The sequence below is a fragment of the Mus caroli genome, chromosome 8 (assembly GCF_900094665.2).
Source record: "Mus caroli chromosome 8, CAROLI_EIJ_v1.1, whole genome shotgun sequence".
In the NCBI taxonomy this organism is placed as follows: Eukaryota; Metazoa; Chordata; class Mammalia; order Rodentia; family Muridae; genus Mus; species Mus caroli.
In genome coordinates, this window is record NC_034577.1 from 119,965,514 (window position 1) to 119,971,285 (window position 5,772).

At 39.2% G+C, this 5,772-nt stretch overlaps 1 protein-coding gene across 1 annotated transcript in view; it reads right to left on the reverse strand.

Moving 5' to 3' along the window:
• LOC110300626 overlaps positions 1-5,772 on the reverse strand; it is a 174,786-nt gene that overhangs the window by 132,187 nt on the left and 36,827 nt on the right. The window lies entirely within an intron of this gene.

Sequence of the window (5,772 nt, forward strand, 5' to 3'; positions counted from 1 at the left end):
AATCAAAGAAAATGCAAAATGCAAAAAGATCCTAACTCAAAACATCCAGGAAATCCAGGACACAATGAGAAGACCAAACCTACAGATAATAGGAGTGGATGAGAATGAAGATTTTCAACTCAAAGGACCAGTAAATATCTTCAACAAAATTATAGAAGAAAAGTTCCCTAACATAAAGAAAGGGTGCCCATGAATATACAGGAAGCCTACAGAACTCCAAATAGACTGGACCAGAAAAGAAATTCCTCCCAACACATAATAATCAGGACAACAAATGCACTAAATAAAGATATAATATTAAAAGCAGTAAGGGAAAAAGATCAAATAACATATAAAGGCAGACCTATTAAAATTACACCAGACTTCTCACCAGAGACTATGAAAGCTAGAAGATCCTGGACAGATGTTATACAGACCCTAAGAGAACACAAATGCCAGCCCAGGCTACTATACCCAGCAAAACTCTCAATTACCATAGATGGAGCAACCAAAGTATTCCATGAAAAAAACAAACTCACACAATATCTTTCCATGAGTCAGGCCCTTCAAAGGATAATAAAGGGAAAACACCAACACAAGGATGGAAATTACGCCCTAAGAAAATCAAGAAAGTAATCCCTCAACGAACCTAAAAGAGGACAGCTGCAGAAACAGAATCCCAACTCTAACAACTAAAATAACGGGAAGCAACAATTACTTTTCCTTAATGTCTCTTAATATCAATGGACTCAATTCCCAAATAAAAAGGCATAGGCTAACAGACTGGCTACATAAATAGGACCCAACTTTTTGAAGCTTACAGGGAACCCACCTCAGGGAAAAAGACAGACACTACCTGAGAGTAAAAGGCTGGAAAACAATTTTCAAAATAAATGGTTCAAAGAAACAAGCTGGAATAGCCATTCTAATATTGAATAAAACTGACTTCCAACTCAAAGTTATCAAAAAGACAAGGAGGGGCACTTCATACTCATCAAAGGAAAATCTTCCAAGATGAACCCTCAATTCTGAATATCTATACTCCAAATGCAAGGGCATCCACATTCATTAAAGAAACTATAGAAAAGCTTGAAGAATACATTGTTCCTCACACAATAATAATGGGAGACTTTAACACCCCACTACCATCAATGCACAGATCCTGGGAAAAGAAACTAAACAGAAACACATTGAAACTAACAGAAGTTATGAAACAAATGGACTTAACAGATATCCACACAACATTTTATACTAAAACAAAAGGGTATACCTTCTTCTCAGCACCTCATGGTACCTTCTCCAAAACTGACCATATAATTGGTTACAAAACAGACCTCAACAGATGCAAAAATATTGAAATTATCCCATGCATCCTATCAGATCACCACGGACTAAGGCTGAACTTCAATAACAACATAAATAATGGAAAGCCAACATTCACAGGGAAGCTGAAGAACACTCCACTCAATGATATCTTGGTAGCCGGGCAGGGGTGGCACACGAGTTTACTCCCAGCACTTGGGAGGCAGAGGTAGGTGAATTTCTGAGTTTGGGGCCAGCCTGGACTACAGAATGAGTTCCAGGACAGCCAGGGCTACCCAGAGAAACCCTGTCTTGAATAACAAAACAAAACAAAACAAAACAAAACAAAACAAAACAAAAAGCGAGGGGGGAGAGAGGGAGAGAGCGAGAGAGGGAGAGAGAGAGAGAGAGAGATTATTTAGCTGGGCAATTAGACAACAAAAGGAGGTCAAGGGGATACAAATTGGAAAGGAAGAAGTCAAAATATCACTATTTGCAGATGATATGATAGTATATATAAGTGATCCTAAAAATTCCACCAGAGAACTCCTAAACCTGATAAACAGCTTCAGTGCTGTAGCTGGATATAAAATTAACTCAAACAAATCAGTGGCCTTNCTCTACACNAAGGANANANNNGNNGAGAAAGAAATTAGGGAAGCAACACCCTTCACAATAGTCACAAATAATATAAANTACCTGGGTGTGACTCTAACTATGGAAGTGAAAGATCTGTATGATAAGAACTTCAAGTCTCTGAAGAAAGAAATCAAAGAAGATCTCAGAAGATGGAAAGATCTCCCATGCTCATGGATTGGCCGGATCAATATAGGATTAATAGCTACCTTGCCGAAAGCAATCTACAGATTCAATGCAATCCCCATCAAAATTCCCACTCAATTCTTCACTGAATTAGAAAGGGCAATTTGCAAATTTATCTGGAAGAACAAAAAACCTAAGATAGCAAAAGCTATTTTCAATAATAGAAACTCTGGCATAATCACCATGCCTGACCTCAAGGTGTACTACAGAGCAATTTTGATAAAAACTGTATGGTACTGGTACAGCAACAGACAGGTAGACTAATGGAATAGATTTGAAAACCTAGAAATGAACCCACAAACCTATGGTCACTTGATCTTTGACAAGGGAACTAAAACCATCCAGTGGACAAAAGACAGCATTTTCAACAAATGGCCTGGCACAACTGGCAGTTAGCATGTAGAAGAATGCGAATTGATCCATTCTTATCTCCTTGTATTAAGGTCAAGTCTATGTGGATCAAGGAACTCCACATCAAACCAGAGACACTGAAACTTATAGAGGAGAAAGTGGGGGAAAGCCTTGAAGATATGGGCACAGGGAGAAATTTCCAGAACAGAACAGCAGTGTCTTGTGCTGTAAGATAAAGAATCGACAAATGGGACCTCATAAAATATCAAAACTTCTGTAAGGCAAAAGACACTGTCAATAAGACAAAAAGGCCACCAACAGATTGGGAAAGGATCTTTACCAATCCTAAATCAGATAGGAGACTAATATCCAATATATATGAAAAACTCAAGAAGCAGGACTCTAGAAAATCAAATAAACCTATTAAAATTGGGTATAGAGCCAAACAAAGAATTCTTAGCTGAGGAATACTGAATGGCCGAGAAGCACCTTAAAAAAATGTTCAGCATCCTTAATCATCAGGGAAATGCAAATCAAAACAACCCTGAGATTCCACCTCACTCCAATCAGGATGGCTAAGATCAAAAATTCAGGTGACAGCAGATGCTGGCGAGGATGAGGAGAAAGAGGGACACTCCTCCATTGTTGTTGGGATTGCAATCTGGTACAACCACTCTAAAAATCAGTGTGGTGGTTCCTCAGAAAATTGGACATAGTACTACTGGAAGATCCAGCAATTCCTCTCATAGGAAAATGTTCCAACTTCTAATAAGGACACATGCTCCACTATGTTCATAGCAGCCTTATTTAATAGCCAGAAGCTGGAAAGAACCCAGATGTCCCTCAAAGAGGAATGGATACAGAAAATGTGGTACATTTACACATTGGAGTATTACTAGGCTATTAAAACAATGAATTTATTAAATTCTTGGACAAATGGATGGATCTGGAGGATATCATCCTGAGTGAGGTAACCCAATCACAAAAGAACACACTTGTGATTCTCACTGATAAATAGATATTAGCACTAAATCTCAGAATACCCAAGATACAATTCACAGGCTACAAGAAACTCAAGAAGAAGGAAGACCAATGTGTGGATACTTTGTTCCTTCTTAGAAGGGGGAGCAATATACCCATGGAAGGAGATATAGACACAGTGCGGAACAGAGACTGAAGGAATGACCATCCACAGAGTGCCCCACCTGGGTTTCCATCCCATATACAATTACCAAACTCAGACACTATTGTAGATGCCAACAAGTGCTTGCTGGAAGGAGCCTAATATAGCTTTCTTCTGAGAGTCTCTGCTAGTGCCTGACAAATACAGAAGGAGATGCTCACATCCATCCATTGGATTGAGCACAGAGTCCCTCATGAAGGATCTAGAAAAAGGACCAAAGGAGTTGAAGAGGCTTACAGCTCCATAGGAGGAACAACAATGTGAACTGATCAGCATCCCCAAAGCTCCCAGAGACTAAACCATCAACCAGAGTATGCATGGTATGACTCATGGCTCCAGCTACATATGTAGCAGAGGATGGCCTAGTCTGTCATCAATGAGAGAAGAGGCCCTTGGTCATGTGAAGGTCTTTGCCCCAGTGTAGGGTAATGCCAGGGACAGGAAGCAGGGGTGGGTGAGTTGGTAAGCAGGGGAAGAGGTGGGAATAAGGCTTTCAGTTGGAAACCAGGAAAGGAGATAACATTTAAATTGTAAGTAAAGAAAATATCTAATATAAAAATTTAAAAACGTCAACATCTATACTCAGATTCTGATTTCTAGTTTTCTTCCTGCCAAATTCACTAGTTACTTAGCTAAACTGACTTTACTGATTATTGTTATTGTGTATGTGCATGTGTGTGTGCATATGAGTATGGAGGTCACACAAATATGTGGCATTTCCTTTTACCTTACATGGGGACCTTAAATACCTTTACCTTCTGAGGAATCTCGCAAGTGCTTACCTAGCTAGAATAAACTCCTCTCTAAGACTATGTTAGTTGGTAGATAGTAATATCCTCATTTAAGAGGGTACAGAATGGAAAACCAGTTACCATTAAGACAGTACTGTTTGATCAATGGACACACGGTGACCTAAGGATTGTAAGAGGACCCCATTCCTGGATGATCTAAGTAAGGGTTCCACAAGATTCTCTAGCTGTAGTTACTTGGCAGGGTGGCAAAAAATATTTTCATTTCAAGCCCCACCTTACACTCAGCTTTAAGTCCCCAAAAGATTGTTTTACATAATTTTTGTTTTAAGATGGGCTTGTAATATAGAAATCTCCAGTTTATCCATCACATTTGTTACCCAGACAACATCATAGGGAGAAAAATAAAGCTCTTGCCATGACTTAGATTAATGAAGCAAACATTGTCAAAGTACTGTTCCACCCAATAACATGAACATTTTTACACACAGAGATCTTTGCCTTATTATGATTACATGGTTCAATGCTGTACAACCCTGCGTATTTGTGATCCATGACATTGTGTATTGTCATAAACATTTTGACCGTTTCCTAGAGAGAAACTAATAGCAAAAGTGATATCTCCAATGTCCTTTTTCATACTTTTTTCCCCACAAAGATGTCCAAGACCACTTGAACTTATGTGGAATGAGCTGTTGTCACCACTAATATCCACGATGTTGTTGCATCATCAGTGATAAGTCTACATTAGAATATCTAAATATTCTATTTGAGAGGAAGGACCAGCCTTCTACCATCTTTATGTTATCATATAAATGGACCCTAACAAGGATATCATCAAAGGACTAAATACTCTATAATTTCCTACCTATGCTATGCTTATCAGGTCAGAAAGATTGAATAAACACCTCTAGACCACTAATCAAATTCCTAGTTCTGATCTCTCAAAGACATGGCATGATATTCCAAACTCTAGAGTATAGAGGAAACTGCCAAGCTTCCAATTCTAATGACTCAACAGATAAAAGAGGTCTCACTGTGGATGTAATTACTCATATATACACTTATTTCCTTGATCCTGGCATGTTTCTTGAGACCAACTTGTCATGTTAGCAGAGGGGCTTTCCTATAACAGGGGCCATAAACAAGAGGACCCCTGGAGGTCCAACAAGGTTTTCTATATAACTTCTTATGCATTTTGGGTCCACATTTGTATTAACTGCTTATCTGAATAGAAACTGTAACTGGCCAGGCAGTGGAGGCACACACCTTTAATTCCAGTACTCAGGAGGCCGAGACAGGTGGATTTCTGAGTTGAAGGCCAGTCTGGTCTACAAAGTGAGTTCCAGGACAGCCAGGGCTATACAGAGAACCCCCCCCCCAAAA